This window comes from Microplitis demolitor, chromosome 10 (genome assembly GCF_026212275.2).
Source record: "Microplitis demolitor isolate Queensland-Clemson2020A chromosome 10, iyMicDemo2.1a, whole genome shotgun sequence".
NCBI lineage: Eukaryota > Metazoa > Arthropoda > Insecta > Hymenoptera > Braconidae > Microplitis > Microplitis demolitor.
In genome coordinates, this window is record NC_068554.1 from 11,647,289 (window position 1) to 11,669,733 (window position 22,445).

General features: G+C 30.4%; 1 protein-coding gene across 1 annotated transcript in view; it reads left to right on the forward strand.

Annotated features, from left to right (window-relative positions):
• LOC103572884 (CD2 antigen cytoplasmic tail-binding protein 2 homolog) overlaps positions 1–22,445 on the forward strand; it is a 39,687-nt gene that overhangs the window by 3,918 nt on the left and 13,324 nt on the right. The window lies entirely within an intron of this gene.

Genomic DNA, 22,445 nt, shown 5'->3' on the forward strand with positions numbered 1-22,445 from the left:
TTGAATTAAACGTATGAACAAAACTTCGTGAGTAAAACGTTTAGTTCACAGCGTTTAAATCACTCAACTGCACGCGACAGAGTTTCGCTAGATGGTGCTAATAATAATATTATGTTATATTATATTATATTGACGCAAATTGTGTTATTGAGAACATGACCAATCAATAAACTATGCTTATGAATATTATTGAGTAAGGGGTATTGGTAGGAGACGCTTAAGATGAGAGGGGGGGGGGAGTAATTTAAGCTGTTTGCTAGTGTTGCCGAAATCGAAGCAACTATTCAATTTTTCACAATCGAATAGAATCGACTGAAAACAATCGATTATGACCATTAATCGTTTGTAAACAAAATCGTTTCGAAAAAAAAAAAAAACGATTTTTTCCTCTCCCGACTTTACAGTTGCAGAATCGATAGCTTAATAATCGATTGTATAAAATCGATTTTATAATTTTTTTATTCAAAATAAAAAAACGAATATGGGTCCAAAATCACTAATTCACAATTCATGTCTGTTATTAAAAGAAATAATATTAATATTTACTTTATATGACAGCTGCTTATTTCAACGCAACTTTAAATTTGTGGAATCGTTTTAATAAAAATCGATTATTTTTTAATTTTTCAAATAGCGTAAAATTTTGATATATAAAATTATAAATTGTTTATATAGATAACTCACTTTAATCATTCCGCTTCAGATGGTTATCATTGTTTAGTTGTATTAATCAAACAATTTTTATAATGTTTAAGCTAATGAATTTGAAAACCTAATTTTTGCTTTAATTAATTTTACAATTAATCGATGTTTAAAAATCGTTTTCAAAGAAAAGAATCAATTTTTTTTCAATTAATCAAAAGGCCTACAATCGGTTGAAAGAAACCGACAATCAAAGCGAAACCATCGATTGTTCGATTAATTCATTTCGATTGCGCATCACTACTATTTGCAAAGTTAAAAATACAAATTAGTTTAAACTGCCTGTAAGAAAATTTTTGTATAAAGGAATCTATAAGAATTCCGTCTCAATAAAAACATATGAAGAAACAATTTCATCAGTAATGATGGGATTCTATAAGAAAATAAAATTTATAAAATTATTGTTTGGATGGGAATGTATGAGGAAATGATTTCGTCATTAACAACAGGAATCTATGAGAAAATAATAAAATTTACGAAATTTCTGTTTTAATAAGAACATATGAGAAAATTATTCTGTTGCTAATAATTGGATCCTATGAGAAAATAATAAAATTATTTTCCTATTCATTCTCATACAGCGGTAAGAGTGGTATAAACTTGTATCCATAAAATCTTATAAGAAATTGACGCATCGCAAATTATTTTCTTATAGATTCCCATAAGAATGTCGCCTGCAAACTTACGTAAAAATAATAAAATTGTTTCCCCATTCATTCTCATATACCAACAAGAAACAAGACATGTACATTTCCAATTGATTCTCTTACGAAATGTAAGTATGACCCATTCCTATTCATTCCGATAAAAATGTGTACATGTACAACAAACTTTACATAAGAAAGAATGAAACGTAAGTTCAAGGATTTGGTAATTTTTTATCGGATTACGCTCGGATTTGAATATATTCTCATAGGTTCTAACATGGACTATCATTTTTCGATGGGACACTTTGCCGATTCATTCTCATAAAAATTTTTTTATGAGAATCTATCGGATTTTTTAAGCAGGGCCAGGAAGAAAAAATAGCTAAGAAGCTAAGAGAAGAAGGAAAGAAACTGAGAGCGGAAGCGAAAGACGTCAAAATTAGACATCCGATTGTCGTCGATGAGACAGCTCATACTTACAATCTGGAACAAGATGCGTTAACCCCGATTAAAAATACAAAGAAAGCAATCGTCAATCCTGTTTTAGATACCTCTAGTTCTCCCAGTATTGTGGCCATGGGTCACAATCTCAGCAGCCATCAGCGAAAAAACTAAACTAACGGCGAGGCAGTTGTCCCAATATTAAGCTCTACTTCTGGAATTCTCATGGCCCATCCAATCTTGGCGATGTCATCGGACTATTAGACTTCAGTCATAGGAATCTGTGAAACCTGGATACATAATGAAACTTTCACTTACCCTGGGCCTTATAACTGGCATAGATATCATCTCGTGGACAAAATTCCTGGGACCCCTGGAAGAGCCAGTAGAGGGCTTTCCACTCTCATTAACAACGACATTAAGCCTATCTTACTCGACAAAACAAAACGTTGGCTCATTTTCAAGCTTTCCCTTGACGGCCTAGTTATAATCTCAATTTCCGTTTATTTTAAACCGGATTTAGACCTTAACAAAACTTTAGAAGCGCTACAGCAGACCTTAAACCTAATATGTTACTCCCACACATACGAAGTCATCATCATTGGGGGAGACTTAAATGTAAGAATGGCCAGTCTGGGCTCACTAGATTACTCGATAATTGGTACAATACTCTTAAATGAATTCAGAATTTCTCAGGATCACGAAGTCAACAAACGCGATTCTTTCTTACTGAAATTTATGTCAGGCAATGGAATGGTACTTCTCAACGGCTGATCTCCAAGTGACTCACCTGGAAGCTATACTTTTTTAAATAAGCTGGGCAAAAGTACAACGCACCTTATCTGGATAAACCTACTGGGGGTTAATTTAGTTGATGATATGTGGGTTGCGCCGCTGGTAACTACATTGGATCACCTGTCAGTGACAGTGGTCTTACGCCTGCCCACCTGCTGTGTTAATACCGAAATTCAAGCAGCTCCTCAGCATATTTTACGTTGGCGTACTGAATCCACAGAATCGTACAAAGATAATCTACTTGCATTTTTTCATGGTATTCTAAAATTGGAAGTATACCTGTAAATGAAAATTTTGATACCAATCTGAGCTCTTTATAATGATATTAAGTTATGTCTCAATCCATTTTTCTATTTTTCATTTTGTCACGTAGCAGCGAATACACAAAAGGATTCTGGTGCACGTGCGGAAAATTTAATAATTAAGAGTTAACACAAAAATTTTAGATAAATGAATTAGCTGTTTATTTACAATATTTACTCTGAATAACCGTGAGAATATATTAAGAGCGAACGCGACTTTTTATTGTACGCGATAGAGCAAGATCACGTCAAGTGGACCCCCCATTTTCCACTTGATCATGAAAATTAAGTCTATGTATTTGTTTCTAATGTAGTTACTATGAAAAATTAAACCCTTAAACGATTTTTCAAAATTTTCATTTTAAATTATTTAAATTTTCAGTGTTAAATTATTAATTTAATCCAGGCGCAGCGGCCGCTATAAATTAATTTCACAATAGCGTCAATAAACTAATTCAGGCCTGAATTTATTCCATTGGCTGAATTAATTGTTCAATGAATAATTTACTCAATAAACTACCGTAAATTCAGGTCCGGGTGACGCCAACTCACTGGCCGAATTTTCTAGTTAATCCATAAAAACAAAAATAATTGTGGGGCAGTAAAAAATTTTTTTAGATAAGAAAATTTTTCTAGGCCTAAGAAAATTTTTGCTTCCATTTCATAATGAAAAATTTTTCTTGTTCCAAGGAATCTATTTTTAACTTCCCGCTAAGAAAATTGAAAATTTTCGAAAAAAGGAAAGTAATTGGTTTCGGTCCGATTTTCGAAATTCGAGTTTCTAACAGATTTTTACGTTTTGACATTCTAGGAAAATATTCTGACTGAATTCAAAATGATGTCTGAGTGTATGTATGTGTGCACGTACGTACGTACGGATGGATGTAAATATTCGGTAACTTTTGAACGGATTAACCAATTTTGATCTCCAAGGTAGCATTCGATGCGGCTTATTAATTCCTATAAACAATAAAAAAGTAAACTTGATCGGTAGGGTGCGTTCGGAGATATTTCTAAAATAAAATTTTTTCAAAAAAATTTTTTTTTTTTTTTTATAATTTCTTATTTGCTCGATAGATTGATTCCAAAATCTAAGCCAGGGTGGCCACAGACCGGGAATATCGGGAATTATCAGGGAATTTAATGCGACCGGGAAATATCATGGAAATGTCAGGTAATTCCGAAATGTATCCGGGAATTTAATTGCAACAGTTCAAATTTTCGAAACCTTTAATAATATTTTGAATATATTTTAATCATAAAATTTTTTAATAAATATTTTAAATTACATATTTTTAACATAAAATAATCAAAAGTAGAGCATATTAATTTGTTTTATTGACTTTTTTTTGTATCTCGCTATGACAATTACTATTATTTTTAATTTTTGTAAAAATATTTACTCTTTATTTTTCGATGCTGTTTTCAATGTTTTGTTCGTCATAAATATAGAAAAAAAATTGTTAAAATAAAAATAATGATCCATTTATTTGTGTTGAAGCATTTTAAATTTATTTATTTTTTTATTTTTAAATTACTTTTTTTTTTGTATTGAGACCGTAAGAGAATACCTAGTACTGTGATTCTTAGAATATTCGATCGATATACAATACAAACATATCTTGCTGGACAGTTGAGTTTCCTAGCTAAGTGACAGTCGCTTCATTAGTTGTGCAATTTTTTCTTCTGTTTTCAACACGCAAACTTATCACGAGTGATCATATCAAATTAAAAAATGGAAGTTTTTTTTTTAATTCAGTGGTTTTAGTTTATCGTAAAACGGTAAGTTTTTTTTAATTTTTATGATTAGTATTTGAATTATTTGAAAGTGTAGTCAACCACATTATCAACAATTAAAAATCGAAAAATCAATGTTTTCGAATGGTTTTTTTTTTTTTTTCAAATTGTTCGATTTTACGGCGGATTCATGAATCCACCATTAAAAGTTAGAAAACTTTGATATTTTTATAAGTTTTTGCAGTTTAAAAGTATAAAAAATTCGCATTTTCCATCTATAACGGTGACCTTGGCTACTTCGTGTCCAGTAGCCACGAACCACAGTTACAAAATTTCCCGATTAAATAATTAATTATTAATAATAAATATAAATTTTAATTATGATGTTGCTGGTTCTGAACGCGGGAAACAGATCTCAGAGATGGGTCGACTCGTTTTGACCGGACACGCGGCTGAAATTTAACTTATTCTAAAGACACTGGTGATGAAAGTAATTTTTAGGCTTAATTCAATTATCATATATATTCAATTTTATTTAACCAAATTCCCAAATATGTAAAAAATTCCCCTTTATATAAAATTAAATTCTTTTTAATAAATAATTAAATAAGTGAATGTGCATTTACGATAAATGAATTTGTTTAACGCGCAGTTATTTAATCAACGCGGGAAATAAAATACTTGCCATCTAGGCTAAATTTACGTTGAAGAGAGAGATATCAATAGTAAAAACTTTATTATTATCTTATCTGGATTTTGTTGTACGACGTACTGATGGAATTGGGCGTCGCTGCATGTTCGACCTTCGTCGTGGTATTCTTGTCAGGTTCCTGGGTTGCTTGATGGGCTGGACACTAGGCGAATCACTTCCGACAAACTTTCCACAAATACAAGCGAATGGTTTACCAAACCAGTTTATAATATATTATTAATCAGAATTGAATTTAACTTTGCAAAGTTTACGAGAAAAAAAGAATTGGCTTCGGCGTGACTTATACGTCGGGCACTTGAACTTGAGTCTCGCTTGAAATTATCGCCTGCACTTGAATCGATTGCCTGCACTTGAATGTCGGACTAAATGACTAGATATCGTTAGGCCGACTCAAATAAATTGTTATGAGTCCTGGTGCTAGAGTGGGACCTCGCTAAGCGTCCTCAGTCCACTCTAGCTGATGGCCAAGGCCTAAGTCTCTGAGCAAGTGTTTGCTGGCCCTTTTATATCTTAATTTTGGAGGGGTGGAACTACCCCACTGTCGTCTAAGTTCGAATTCGATCTAGGTGGCCTCTAACATGGCCCCCAAGTGACTAAGGAAGTGTTAATTAATATACAAATTATTCTAATAGATGGCCGTAGAATCAGTTAGACTTTGCGCTCGATTTTCAAATCGTAAAATCAAAACGCACGTTTACACATCATTGACATCGAAATTTTCGTGGCAACATTTTTTCGAGTCTGCTAGTTTTTTTCTTAAAATAGAGCAATTTGAATGAAAAAAACCATTCGAAAATATTTATTTTTCGATTTTTTTTATATTTATTTTTTATTCTTATAAATTTTTTATTTTTATGAATTTTTAATAACCAATTAAAAATTCTTAAGTTTAAAGTGAGAATTTGTTTTTCAACTCCTACGTCGTATGTGAAAAAATTTTTCTTCTGTTATTTTTCAAATTAATAATTATTTTTAAATATTAAGGTGGCTGAACACTTAGTGAATATAAATTGGTTGTTATTATTATTAGTAATACTGTTATTACTAAAATTTATTTAATTTAATCATAAAAATTTCAAATCATTAACCATGTTTTTAAAATTTCCAGACTAATGCGTTTAGCATGACAGTGCGCTTTTAAAGTGATTGGTTGATTGATCCAGATGTTAACTTTTGGTTAGCAGAAGTTAAAAATGATTCTCAAAGTGCAAAATGCAAGCTTTGCAATGTTACATTTTCCTTGAGTAATATGGATAGAACAGCAATTAAAAGTCATGCTAAGGGGCTAAAACATAGAAGCAAAGTTAAAAATTACAAAACTACCACTACTCTTCAAAGTTTTTTAACTCCACCGCAACAAAGTAATACTGAGACAACTAATCATGATTCATCTGAAAAATTGAGAATTTCTAATCTATTTATGAATAAAAGCTGAGCTGCAAAAAACTAAAGAAATCAATAATTCAATGGTACTTGATATGAGCAGTTGTGGTCTCCATAACATGCATGGCGCATTTAAACGTGGAATTGAGGCTACTAATTGGAATATTCCTACAAGAATATCAAACTGACGCTCCTATGGCACTGTTTTTGCACAGCTCTCTAGTGACAGTTCTTCAAAATATAATGCAAAGATTTATTAAAGCAGATGTATTAAAGTCTGCTAACTCATTATCAAGTACAGACTTAACTGACAAAAACAATTTTATTTCGTATAATCAAATTGACTTAGGATTCGGAACTAATAAAGCTATCAGAGAATTAAAAACTAAAAAAAATATCACTGATATCATGATTTTACAATTTCGAAAAGATGCTGCAACTGCTTTAAAAGCTTTTACAGAAAAATTGTTGGCGCCATCTCCTTTACTGTATAAGCTTACCAAAGCAGTCTCATGTTTTGATCCAAGTCTTGTACATTGTCCTGAAGTCAGAAGTAGGAGATTGAAAAGTCTACTCACTATTTTAAATGAAAATAATTGGATTAGTGGTATTGCGGCTGATGAGATTAGTCGAGATTTCAATAATTCATTCTTATAGGAACTCACGTATAAAATTGTCAGAAGAAATTGAATGTCGAAAAAAAGAAGCTGCAACAGCTGAATCTGAAAATTTAAAAAGAAAACGTGTAGCAAATGAAAAAAAATTTGGCATCAAAAAAAGCTAAACTTTTAGCTGAGATTCAAGCTATTAATGATCAATTCCAAAATCTTCAATAATTTTACAAAATATTAAAAGTTAAATTTGTTATAGTTCATTCTAGTCATTGCTTCTTTTTAGTAGATTTTATAAAAATCTAACTGTTGTATTTGTCCTCATGATGCAACTTTACAAAAATGTTAACATTTTCTATCTATTTGAGTCAAATAGGTTCCAAAAATACTATTGGTGAAAAAGTTTATATATGTATTTATACATATATACATGTATACGATATAACGCGCGGTTATCCCACGATAGCGTCCACAATTCTTTACCGATTTTAATGAATTTTTTTTGCATATTCTTTAGCTAAAGAGCTCGGTTCAGTTCGAAGATGAGCTAAATCGGCCACAAAGATTAAAAGTTATAGTCATTTAAAGATTTTTTAATTTTTCAAAAAATTCAACTTTTCTTGATTTATCTTTAAATAACTTTTGATCCTAAAGAGATAATCTATTTTTGGTGATTGAATCTTTATGTTCATTCGATTTGCTTTAATTTAAACTATGTTGCTTACTCTTTAGATAATTCTTTCTAATACTTTGATGAATTTCAAAATTTTCAGAAAAATAAAAAAAAAACGTTTTTTTAACTTTCTCATTTAATAACTTTCAAGAAATACATAATAGTTGAATCTTGTTAATATTTTTATGTAGCTTATCTAATGAGCTTCATATTTCAGTAGTATTTTTTTTTATATTCAACGAAAATTACCTATTTATTTATTGAAATTTAGCTGTTGCATTCGTTTTTCCACTTTTTAATAAATTCATGTAACTGTTTCAATTTTGATTCCTGCCGTGTAACACTTTTAAAATCTCAACATTAAAGTAAACATAAAGTATTTTTTCGAAATTGACAAGCATGAATATAATTGATCTTATAAGCTTTAGATGAATCTTTAAACGCCACCTTATAGATTTAAATAATTAAATAAATATGAAAAATCTACTTTCATTTCGGCTGCCGAGTGGCTTTTTTTTTTTTCCTTAGCTTAAATTTCTTTTTTATAAAATTATTTAACTAGTTATAAAATACTAGTTATGGCAATGTATTAAAAAATGAATTATTAAAATAAACATACTTCAACATGTCTTCATAATTTTTGTGAGTTTTATACCAAATTAAATTATGAGCAATTAGAATATAATCAAAACTTTGGATATCTCAATAATAGGAATAAAATTCTGAATCAGGGAAAAATATGAAAAACTTTACTGGAAAACCGGGAATGCTGTAAGCGGCCCTGAAACTTAATAAATCGCGTTGAATGCCACCTGAACCGTTAAAATCGGTATAGTCGTTCAAGAGAAATCGTTGTCGAAAGAATTAAAAAAATAATTTTTTATTTTTTTTTTAATTTCTTAAAAATGACTCAACAAACCAATTTCAAAATTCCATCAGCTTTAGAACTTGATAAAACCCGCAAATTGCCACCTCAATCGTCTCAATTAGTTTATTCGTTTGAGAAATATCGTAGGAGAAAAAATGGTAAAAAATGTTTTATTTAGAAACGAAAGGCGTACAATTGTATATTACACACCTATGGAAGTAAAGTAAGAAATCTCAATTACATGTAATTGTTGGCCGAGGTGAAGCCGACCAAGCCACCTCCGGGCGGAAAGCGTCAACTAAAAGAATTGTCGAAAGAATTAAAATAAATTAAAAAAATTTTTTTTTTAAATTTTTCAAAAACGACTAGATTGATCGATTCCAAAATCGAATCAGCTCTAGAACCCAACAAAACACGTCGATTGCCACCTCAACCGTCTTAATTAGTCCATTCATTACAGAGATATCGTTGGAGACAAAAATGGTTAAAAACGTTTTTTTTTTTTCGAAAACGATGGCATACCAAAGTATTTTTGAGCAAAGTATTTCGAATACCAATGTATTCAAGGTAATGGTTTCAACCTCGAGCAGCTCGAAAAAAGCAGGCAGTTTTGGGATGGCCCGCAAAATCAACCAATAGACCCATTTTTTGTTTTCTTAAGCCTTAAACCAATACAAATTTCGAGACAACATCCAAGCCTAAATTCAAGACCGAAGCCAAAACGATATTTTAGACAAAAAATAAGACCAAATGTTGTTATGTTCAAACAAAGACTAAATTTAAAATTAATTTAAAGACAAAATACGAAACAACGAGGAAAGCAATATTCAAGACAACCACCGAGATTGTCATTGAGACTAAAATCAAGACAGAATGTAGGACTTACACCAAAACACCGTTCACGACAAAATCCTAGACAAATATCAAGAATTAATTTGAGACAACAACCAAGGCAAAATAAGAAACAAAATCCTAATCAAGTATCAAGATTTGATTTGAGACTACAACCAAGACAAAATAAGAGACAAAATCCTAGACAAAAAAATAACTCAATTCAAGACTACAACCAAGGCAAAATAAAAGACAGAATTCTAGAAAAATATCAAGACTTGATTTGAGACTAAAACCAAGACAAAAAAAGAGAAAAAATCCTAGACAGAAACAAACACTCAATTCAATACTAAAACCAAGGCAAATAAAAGACAAAGTCCTAGACAAAAACAAAGACTAAATTCGAAACTACAACCGTGACAAAATAAGAGACAGAATTCTAAACCAAAAACAAAGATTTAATTTAAGACTAACTCCAAGGCGAAATGAGAGATAAAATCCTAGACAAAAACAAACACTCAATTCAATACTAAAACAAAGACAAAATAAGAGACAGAATCCTAGACAAATATTAAGACTTGATTTTAGACTACGACCAAGATAAAATAAGAGACAAAAACCTTTATAATGACAAAGACTCAATTCATGACTAAAACCCGAACAATATACAAGACAAAATCCAAGGAAAAAACAAAGACTAAATTCAAGACGAAAACCACGACAAAATAAGGGATAGAATTCTAATAGATAAAAACAAAGACTCAATTCAAGACTAAAACCAAAACAAAATAAGAGACAAAGTTCTAGATAAAAACAAAGACTACATTTATCGCAATATAAGAGACAGAATCATAGACAAATATCAAAACTTGATTTAGAACTACAACCGAGATAAAATAAGAGACAAAATCCTAGACGAAAACAAAAACTCAATTCATTACTAAAACCACGACAAAAAAAGAGACAAAATTCTAGAAAAAAACAAAGACTACATTCATGGCAATACAAGAGACAGAATCCTAGACAAATATCAAGACTTGATTTTAGAGTACAATCAAGATAAGATAAGGGATAAAAGCCTAGTCAAATATAAGACTCGATTTGAGACTACAACTAAGACAAAATAAGAGGCTAAATCCTATACAAAAACAAAGACTCGATAGAAGACTAAAACCTCGAGAAAATAAGAGACAAAGTCCTAGATAAAAACAATGACTACATTCATGACAATATAAATCATGACTTTTCTAGACAAAAAGCAAAACGAAATGTCATATTCAAACCAACACTTATTAAATTAGAAAGACTCCTTAAAGTCAAGACAGGTCGTGGGACCTTCGTCAAAGCGGAATTCTCGATTGAAATCAAGACAAGATTCAATAAAAAATCCTCGACAAAAATCAAGTCTTCAAAGAAGACGAAATGAGTCATCATCCAAGACAAAGTGCTTGGTAAAACTAGCAAAAACTCAAGTCAAGATAAACAACCAAGATAAAATAAGGAATGATAATCAAGACCCAAACAACGACTAAATTCAAAATTAAATTCGACAGAAAACGCAAAACAACTATGGTGGCAGTATTCAAGACAACTACCACGAATGTCGGTGAGACTAAAATCAAGACTCAATTCTAGACTAAAACCAAGGTAAGATTCAGGACAAAATTCTACGGAAAAATCGATACTCAATTCAAGAGCTCGACCAAGACAAAATGAGAGGCGAAACCTTAGACAATCACTAAGACCCAATTTAATACTACAGCTTAGTCAAAATAAGGGATGAAAATCAAGACATGATTCGAGACGGCTGAAATAATATTCGAGTCATCTACCTAGATTGTCGTTGAGACGACTATACAGACATAATTAGAGATTAAAATATCTCTGATTAAGAAATATGATTTGCTACATGTTAAGTGTAGGGGAAACTGGGGTATTATGGCCCTCTGAGGCACGGCGGCCCCCCTCAAAAAATCGGTAAAAATGTTTTTTTTTTTTTTTTTTTTTTTTTTTCATTTTCGCTCAAATCGTGTTATCTCTGATATTTCAAAGACATTTTAGGCTTATTCGCGATATTTGGGGCATAATGGACAACTTGAAAAAAATTTGCTTCAGAAAAATTATTTTTTTCAAAACTAAAATGAATTAAAAAAATTTACTGATTAAAACGCTTTTAGGTCAATACACTGTAAAAAATTCGCGGAGTGTTTAAAAGTTTAATATAAATTCATATAAATGTTAAAACTCCGGACCGGAGTGAATTGGTAGTGAAATAAAATCTGCGTCACTTCGAGATCATTTCGCTAAAAAAACGATTTTTTACAGTGTAGATTATGTTGTGGTTAAAATAAAAAAAAACATTTCAATAAAACTGGTTACATCAGCTAAATAAATTTTTTATTAATTAATTTGAAGTCCATAGGATTACAAAGGTACGGAAATTGTCTAGTTGTCGTTGAAATCTTTTTTTTTAATTAGAAAAAAAAAAATGTAAGCTTTTTTGGAGAGGGGACGTCGTTCCCCAAAAAAAAAAATTTTTTTTTTTAGTTTTGGTAAAATCTTAATGGATTTAATTAAAACAGGACCAAATTAGGTTAACCTAAAAATTGAAAGCCATAAGAAATAATTACCGGCTTAAGGGGGCTCCGGGCCCCGGTCTCCCCTACATCTATATATTAGTCAATTCAAATTATTTTAAATCATTTTAAATTGTTTTGAATTATTCCAAATCATTTTTCTTAATCAGGGCAAGACATTAGCCAAAAGGAAATTTAAGACACAATCTAAGGAGCAATTTGAGATGGAAGAAAAGCTAAAAAATGGGATATTAATCCTTTTTTCTTCTATGAAATTTTTTTTTACTGATCCAAGAATGAAGGAACTAATCTTCAAGCTCCGAGCTCACAAGTTTTTGAACTCTTTGAGATCGAAAACAACAGAAAGTTTTGGGACTGGTCTACAGGATCAACTGTTTTTCAGATTTATTTTGTCAATTTGATGATCCATACTAATTACGCAATCAATAAAGGATTAAGAGCATTAAAAGTATAGAGTGATATCAATATTTTGTATTCATGTTTATTAGGTACAACGTTTAAGCCATATTTTTATTTTTTTCTTCTTCAGTTCTTAAATGTCCCAGGAAAAGCGTTACGCATCTGTTAAAAGCATGATTTTTCAACCTCAAGCTAGGATCTGTATGTAACGAGGTATACTCTATAAAAAAAAATTCAGTTTATCAATAAAATAAAAATATTGTTAATTTAATATTTTGCAAAAGTAAATGAGTAAAAAATCTTTTTTATCAATACGATGTCTAGAACATGAAAATGGTTATCTGTGAAAAAAAGTTTAGCTTAACGTAGATAATTTTTTTTTTTTATTTTCAATTAATTATAGAATGAGGTAGATGTAGAAAGTTAATATCTAGATATCTGATTCACGTAGTATTATACTTCAAAGATTACTTTTGTTATTACATTAATTTTTTTTTCTCGGGCTAAGCCTAAAAAAACTACTTTTTAAGCTTTCTGAATTTTGAATAGCTTTAAAAATTTACTAACTTAACGTATTCGAACGTTCTGAGAGAGATTTTTGAGTTTGTCCAAAGAGAAACGTTTTCTAGATTTTTTTACTTAGTAATTATTTATTAAATAAATCATATATTAAAAGAACTTACTTTTAATACATTTCAAAATGTTTTCCGGTACAGAATTGCCTCTTCTGCCTTTCAAAGTCATCTTCTTTAACTTCGCACGGCCAACTAATGAGAGAAGAAGTTGCCTGATCATTTTTTTGGCTTATTTGCACATGCTTTGTTGATACGGTTTAGAGTGCGAGCTTTTAGAAAAAAATTACGATTTTCGATTAGTTCAATCTTTTTAGATTTTTCGTCACGGTTATGGTCGGTACTTTCACCAACATCTCCATCATTATTATCATCATCAGCATTAACATTAGCATGGTTATCATTACCACCACTAGCAACAACATTTTCATCGTGACTGCTTGCAGCAATAATAGTACCTTTGTTGTCAAAATTATTACTATCAGAATCGTCTTTGTTAATAATTTTGCTAGCAATCACATCATCATTATGACCCAAGCAACAATTAGCAATAAAATCATAGTCATTATTGCGGCCACCAGCGACATCGTTTTCACCATCTTTGCCAGCATTTCTATCGTCAATATCCTCTGTGCCACCAGCACCAACGTCGTTATCACTTTCAGCACCAACAACAACATCATCATCCTTATTTACTTCAGCAATACTAGTGACATTGTTATCGACAGCAACATCTTTGACGCTATCGTTAGCAATATTCCCAGCAACGATATCATGATGATAACCACTTTCACTAATATCATCAACACCACCGTTATCATCATTATCACTACTATCAGCAAAAACATCATGACCATCATTAGTACCACTATCAGCAACTACATCAATATCAGGGCTACCCTCTTTTCTTGAACTGTCATTCTTGGATGCACTATCAGTGTTGGTAAACATTCCAGTGATTACACCATCAGTGTTGACAATCAATTTTTTTAAGAACTGAATATCAACTGAAAAATAGATAAGGACAAATTCAATAATAAATTTTTTCAGACTATAACCCTGTTATAAAAATTAAATGAAGGTAAGACTGGAATTAGTGTTATCACTTTCAGTTATTATTCTTCCAGCAATAAACATTCGACCCCATCGTACAGTAGCCCAGTTATCTTCAAAACGTTTATTGATAGGAGTTGATTGGATGATGCTAACTGTTCTTTCCTTCTTCCAAATAATTAGCTAATGCATGTTACGGAAAAATAAGCAAATCACAAAAATAGAAGACAATATTTTCCGTATAAAAGTCAACGTAGATGATTCAAAGTTGAAACTTCAAGCTGAATGCTACGGAGTGTGAATTTATCGCTAAACAATAAAACAAAATGCTATCAATAAAACCAAATAAATAAATAACTAAATGTTTGTATATTTATTCAGTGATCGGCAAAAAAAATAAATTGCTCTTTCCAATATCCAATTTTAAAAAAAATTACTGAATTTGTTCCGAAATTAATGATTAGCCAGAAAATATTACTAATATTTTTTAAAAATTAGCAGTTAGACGGAAAATATTGATATTTTTTTTGGAAATTAAGAAATTAACAAAAGAACCATTACTAATTTTTCCGAAAATAAGTGATTAAGTTATAAAGTTTGGTCTCTCAAAACAGTATACTGTAAGGACATTTAGCCAGCAACTAAATTTTACTATAATGTTAGTAGAAATTGCACTTCATTTACATATTCGAATAGTAATATGCATGCTCGAATTAAATCATTTTTTAATTTATAATTGAGTGTTTTTAGAGCAAAACAGATTAATAATTATTAATAACTTCTTAATAACTTAAATTTTGATAGTGAATTTATGCTTTATAATTATTCTCTATTTGAATTCATTAAAAAAATTAATTGACTGATTTGAAAAAAATTTTTTGGTTTTTTTCTTTTTTGTATACCAAAACGTTAATTTCTCTACTTCATTCATTGTCTATCTATCAATTGAGTGTTTTTAACGTAAAAAAACTTGATAATTTTTTATATAGAATTCCATTGAATTAGACAGAAAATATTAGTGATTTTTGTAAAAAATTAGTAATTTGCCCAAAAGTATTAATACCTTTTTTACAAAATTAATAATTATTTAGAAAATATCACTAGTTTTTTACATTCAATTGATAAATAAAGAATGAATTAAGTAGAGAAGTTAAAGTTTCGGTATAGAAAAAAAAATTTTTTTTAAGTCAGTCGATTTATTTTTTTAATTAATGCAGATAGAGAATAATATAGAATACAAAATTCTCAACCTAAACTTATTAATGTCTTTTTGCTTTAAGAACGGTCAATTATAAGATAAAATATTTTATAATTTGAGTAGTTGACAAATTTATAAGTACAAAAAAAAATAGAAAAATTTTTCTTATACCCTGATTAAAAGAAACAATTCAAATCGATTCGGAAAATGGAAATTTTAATAATCAATTAAAAAGCATTCAAAACGATTCGGTAATAAAAAATCGAATACTTTTGAATCTACATCAACAATGAGATTGCATTAAATAAGATTCAAAAAACCTAATTGTATTGAATCGTTTCGAATCTTCCCGCGATGCAGAAATAAAATTATTATTTGTTGACTCACAAAGATTCAAAACGATTCGAAAAATCTAATCGTATTGAATCTTTTCGAATCGACAAATAATAATTGAATTTGTGCATCGTGGGGAGATTTGAAAAGATTTCCGAATTAAAAAAAAAAAAAAAATTCGAATCGATTCTAACCGATTAAAAAAAATTTTTTTTAATCGTTTTGAATACTTTTGATTCGATTTAATCTACATAGTTTTTAAACAGTAAATGAAAATGAATCGTTTTGAATCGACGTACCCAAAAAAGATTAAAAACAATCTAATTTTTCAAATATTTCTAAATGCTTTTGAATCGATCAATAATCGTCGAATTTCTGGTTCGTCAAGATTATTTAAAAAGATTCAATCCGATATAATTTTTTAAATTGTTTTGAATACATTTTAATCGACAACTATAGTAAATGAATTTCTTATTCGCAGGTAAATTCAAAATAATTCACAACGATTTGATGGTTTAAATAGTCTTCAATACTTTTGAATCGGCAAATAATCGTTGAATTTCTGATTCATTTAAGGGTAATACGATTAGAAAAATCTAATCGTATTGAATCTTTTTGAATCGAAAAATTCTGAACATTATTGGTCGATTCAAAATGATTTAGAACAATCGAATCGTATTGAATCTGACAAATAATAATTACAATTCGTCATAAAGTAATATAGGATATACTATATAACTTTCAAAACGGCATATCATTCTGTCAAATGACAGAGGAGTAATCGTGTCAGAATCGCTTCTAAGTTTAGAATATAAAAGTTCTAAAATAAGTTTCTTACCAGGGACATTACGATTCGTAGGCGCGATCTCGTGGCACGTACTGAACTACTCCCAGTGCTGCTGCCTAGCACCGGTGACTCTTCTCTCCTCTATATGAATCTTTTCTCTCAAAAAGTTTTTCTTTTGGTTTAAGTAACTGTTTTTCTTAGTTGAAGCATACGAAATTTTATACATTCAATGCCTCCATGAAAAAATTGATGTACAATATGTATGTTAAAATATAAAAAATACATGTTTAATCGCTCTTTTATCCGATTATCGTATATATTTTAGATTTTTTCTTGTAATTAAAATATATTTGAAATTATAAAAAAATATATTGCCATAATGATATAAAAATATATTAATAATATAATTTAAATGTACACAAAAATAAGATTTGTTGGTGCAAAAAAATTTTTATTCTCTCCAAAAAAACTTTTACTTAGCCTAAGAAATTTTTTTGCATCATAAATTAAAAGCAAAAATCATCTTGGAGCAAGGAAATATTTTTTGAGTCGAGAAAGAAATTCTAGCGCCAAGAAATCATTTTTTTCCGGTATAAAAAATATACTTATGAAAATATTAAAAACATAGTTTTAATTTGATCAACAACATAGAAAAAAAAATTATATAAATAATATAAAAAAAATTATATGAAGAAGATATATTTTTTTTTCCTATGTTGTTGAGTAAATTGAAAATTAATCTTAAGAATTCCATAATTATATTTTTTGTATATTTGAAATTTTATGGCAATGTATTTTTTTTTTTATATCATCATATCGATATTTTTTTTATAATTTTTAACACATATTTGATATATTTTAATTATATTTTCATGTATATATTTTTTATATTCTAAGATATATTTTTAATATTCACTCATGCAAAAAATTGAAGGGAAAAAAAATTTCTAGAATTTTTTGTTTAGTAATAATTGCAAGGCTGTAACTGTGTGAAAATAAATCGTATCAAGATTTTGAAAAAGCATCTAAAAGCTTGAAATCTCTAATTTCAATCGGTTTAGCTAAAAAAAATTTCATGGCCTGTAATCTCTTTAAAGGAAAAAAAAAAATGGAAGATTTTTGTCTCGCGGCATTTCTCATGTTTGCGCGATAGTCGTAGCTTTAAATAAATTTTGATAAAAATATATTGAAACTAGAGATTTCAGGCTTTTAAATGCTCTGTTTCAAATCTCGTTAAGAGTTTTTTTCACAATGTTATAGCTTTGCAAAAATCACTTAAGGAAATCTATCATTTTTCTGTCCCTTCAATTTTTGCATGAGTGTATTTAAATTACACTTAAAATATATGAAATATATACCAAAATCGGCGAAAAGTTAGCTATTAATAATATACTTTTTATACATTTGTAAGATATACTTTTTATATTTTTTTAATGAATTTTTTTCATGGGGCGAATAGTGCTAGTTCCGAGAAATTTAAATTTCTTTAAACAAGAAAATGCAATACTACCACAAAAAAGTATCACATCTTTATTCTTGAAACAAATAAAAATTTTTCTACTAAGTATCAAAATATATGTTGACTTGAGGACAAAAAATGTTGATTTTGCAAATCGTCAAAAAGTATAATTTTAAAAGTATTCGTAACAATTTGAAAAATTGAATCGTTTTCAATTTTTCTAAATCTCCTTATGAATCAGAAATTCAACTATTATATGTCGATTGAAAAAAATTCAAAACAATTAAAAAAAAAAACAAATCGTTTCTAATCATTTCGAATCTCCATACAAAATGGAAATTCAATATTATTTGTTGATTCGAAAGTATTCAAAGCAATTCGAAATACTGAATCGTTTTTAATTGTTCTAAATCCCCTTATAAATCAGAAATTCAACTATTATATGTCGATTCAAAAGTATTTGAAACTATTCGAAATATCAAATCGTTACGAATTGTTTTGAATCTGCCTACGAATCGGAAATTAGTTTACTATTTGTCGATTAAAATGTATTCAGAACAATTTAAAAAATTAAATCGGATTGAATCTTTTTAAATCGCCTCGACGAACCAGAAATTCAACTATTTTTTGTCGATTCAAAAGTATTTGGAAATATTTGAAAAACTAAATTGTTTTAAATCTTTTTTAATCTTTTTGTGTACGTCGATTCAAACGATTCATTTTCATTCACACTTAAAAAACAATGTCGATTAAGTCGATTCGAAAGTATTTAAAGCGATGAAAAAAATTTTTTTTTTTGAATTGTTTTGAATAAATTTGAATTGTTTCTTTTAATCAGGGTATCACAGTTTATTTATTTGTTCGTTTGATTTTAATTGAGAATCATTACATTCTATAAATTTCTCTATCAAATATTATTGAGAGTTTTCGCGCTAAAAACACTCAATTAATTGATAGAAAATGAATTAAGTGAAGAGTTAAAGTTTTTTACTGAAACTTAGTAAACAAAAAAAAAATTTTTTTTTCAAGTTAGTCACTTTATTTTCTTAATCAATTCAGATCGATAATAATTATAGAGCACAAAATTCATTGATTCAAATAAAGAAATAAATAATATAGAGGCACATAAAAAATAAACAAATGAAAAAAATAAGTAAATGATATCTACATTATAATTAAAAATGAAGTTGTACGTTAATCAATTCTTTTAGTGATGTTTAAATACAACGTCATTCATCCTTTGTCATCAAGATAGTGCTTTGTTTTCGTGTAAACACAATCTTTATCAATAAGTTATCAAAAATAATTTTCAAGTAATCTAACGTTGTTGATGTCGTTCACTCATTGAATTTTTCTCTTTCAACTTAAAAAAATGGCTGCGTATTCTTGTGCTGAATATGCTGATATGGTTCTGATGTTCGGCATGAGTAATTGTAATGCAGCTGGAGCTGTAAGACTTTATATTGAGCGGTTTCCAAATCGAAGATAACCGAGCTCTGCCGTAATTCTTGGCGCGGTTAATTGATTACATCTATCTGGTACCATTCTGTCAAATCATCGAGAAGCTGGAGCCTCAAGATACGTTCGTTGTCCAGAAAATGAAGAAGCGATCATTGCTGAAGTTGAAAATAACCGAGGAATCGATATTCGTGGAGTTTCGCAAGAACTTAACTTATCTTATGGTACGGTACAACGTACTTTAAAAGCTGAAAAGATGCACGCGTATCATTATCAGAGGGTCCAAGATTTAAAAGGAGAAGATTTTCCAATTCGATTGGAATTTTGTCAAGAGCTCTTGCACCGTCTTGAAGGAGACGAAAATTTCTTGGACAATATTTTATTTACCGATGAATGTACATTTGGCCGTAGTGGGTTTTGGATACTCGTAATTTTCACTGGTATCCCCATGATAATCCTCATTGTACTGTAGTTCGTAATCATCAAGAGCTGTTTTCGATGAATATGTGGACTGGGATTCATTTCGGTCACGCCACTTTAGTAATTATTTTTATTTTATTTGTACATTTCTACAATAACTTTATTAAAATAATTCTTTTAAAATTCTCAATTATAAAAATTTTATTGAAATAACTCGATATTTGGATTGAATATTTTGTTTAGGTTGGTCCTTTCGAATTCGAAGAAAACTTAACAGCAGAAGTGTGCATGAATTTCTTAGACAATGATTTAGAGCGATTGTGTTGTAACGATTGATACATACGAATTGCGATTTAACTTCTGAAATAACATTATTCTTTTTTTTATTTTCTTTATGAAAAGATGTACTAGCCGCACCCAAAATCTTCGTATTAAGATCCTCTCACCTTTTGCAGGTACCTATGTAAGTGCATGCACGATGAGTAAGAATAGACAAAGATCGATAGATAAGACAATATACCTGTCTCACTCTCTCTCCATCAAAAAGGGCAGAGCCCCTTTCTCAAACCCAACTACGTCACCTAGCTGTATACTCATCTTGCATCCACATTACCTGCGTACATCTATTTACAATACATTCATAAGAGAATGTGTATGCGTGTACGGGCGTAGTACCGAAAAATATGTATAGCTGCGACTCAGCGGGACACCTGCACGTGTGCACCGGACCTCTAATTAACTCAACGGTCATAAAAATTTTACGACCATCCAATTTCCATATTTCGAAATCGCCGTGCATGTTCTAATGATATGACTAAACTCGGACCTATGTACATGATCATTCGTTTTGTATTAGAGCACTTACACATTCTTTGTTGTTTACAAAAACGATATCATCCAATTTCCATATATGGACTTTTCTAAATTTTTAGAAAGCTATACCCGGAACTGCGTGCTTAGTCATTTGTTTGTCAAAGATGATGAGCTGTACCCAACGATTGCATCAGAAAACACATGACTTTCCCATCAAAATTAGAGTATATAAACTGCCGAAAATCTAACGAAGGCAGTCAATCGCTAATCAGAACGAACCTCTGTCGGATCGCGAGTCAATCGCTAATCTGAACTAACCTCTGTCGGATCTCGAGTCACTCGCTCCGAAGTTCTATAAGTTTAAAATCTCCGATTAGTTCTATCGGCCCAAGTCCGACTAGTACCGCGAATCAGAGATAAAATCTTAATCGTTGTCCACGTGACGGTCCACCGCCTAGGTAATCGGGCTCCTTGGCCAAATACCTAGATTTTAATCTTGCAAAAATCGCGGTCGATTCGACTCACCAGGATCATCGGTCTCGTGACGGTCTATAGCCTAGGAAATCAGACTCCTAGATCGATATCCTAAATAAAATCAAATATTCACACTCGTACTCGACAGATAGGGGAGTGTATCCGCTTGGCACCCCAGTAGCTCCGAGTCCGAAAAGTGCATCAAATTCCGCTGAGTAAAATCCCTAAGCCACGGGCAGGGTCGCAGCGAATTAAACAAAAACAATTCCGCGATCATAAATTCAAAGTGGTGAATTGTGAGAGAGTGTGATCAGCGAGATTGTAAACCACCTCAAGCTGAGTGGTAAGTTAATCATAATTGTTAATTTTAGTACACACATGTAAACAACATTATAATTTAATAAGAATATACAGATTGTTTTTCTTTTTTTTAAAAATCATCTTTCTCTTATTTATACCTCTTACTCTAACATTCCTAAGTTAACGGGTACAGAAAGAGACAGACGTAAAAGAACAGGGACTTCTCGAGGGCCCATATTCACCTACCTGCTTCCCTCTCGCTTTAAAATCCCTGACCTACCCTAAAGCCACGCAGGTCAACGATCGGGATTGTCTATCGTACTTCCGCTCGGTACGAAATAGACTTATTTAGTAATCAAAACTTGCCAAATATTAAACATTCTCACACTAGCCACGTGACGGTCCTATTAGGCTCCTTGGTTGAGTAATAGAATAAATATTGTGGGTAATTTTACTAAATAATTAATTAATAATAACCCTTCGCCCGTCGCCTTCACTCTCTCCGATCGTGACAGTGTCAAGTTGCAGGAATTCCAGGAAGAAGTTATGTCCACATGTGGTTTCAGCAAGACGGTGCTCCTGCTCATACTGCAGGAATTTCTCAGGCATGGTTGCACGCGAATTTCTACAATCGTTATATTGGTCGAGGTGGAATACTTAATTAGCCCCCCTAGGTCTCCTGATCTGAACCCTCTTGATTTTTTTTTATGGGGTTATCTTAAATCTTTAATGTATCGTCGTCCCAATAATGATCTTGATGAATTGCATGAAAGATTTCAAGACGCTGTCAATCAAGTAACACCAGAGATGTTGAGGAAATGTAAAGATAGTCTCATTAAACGTCTTCGTTGTTGTATTGAAGCTCGTGGAGGACATTTTG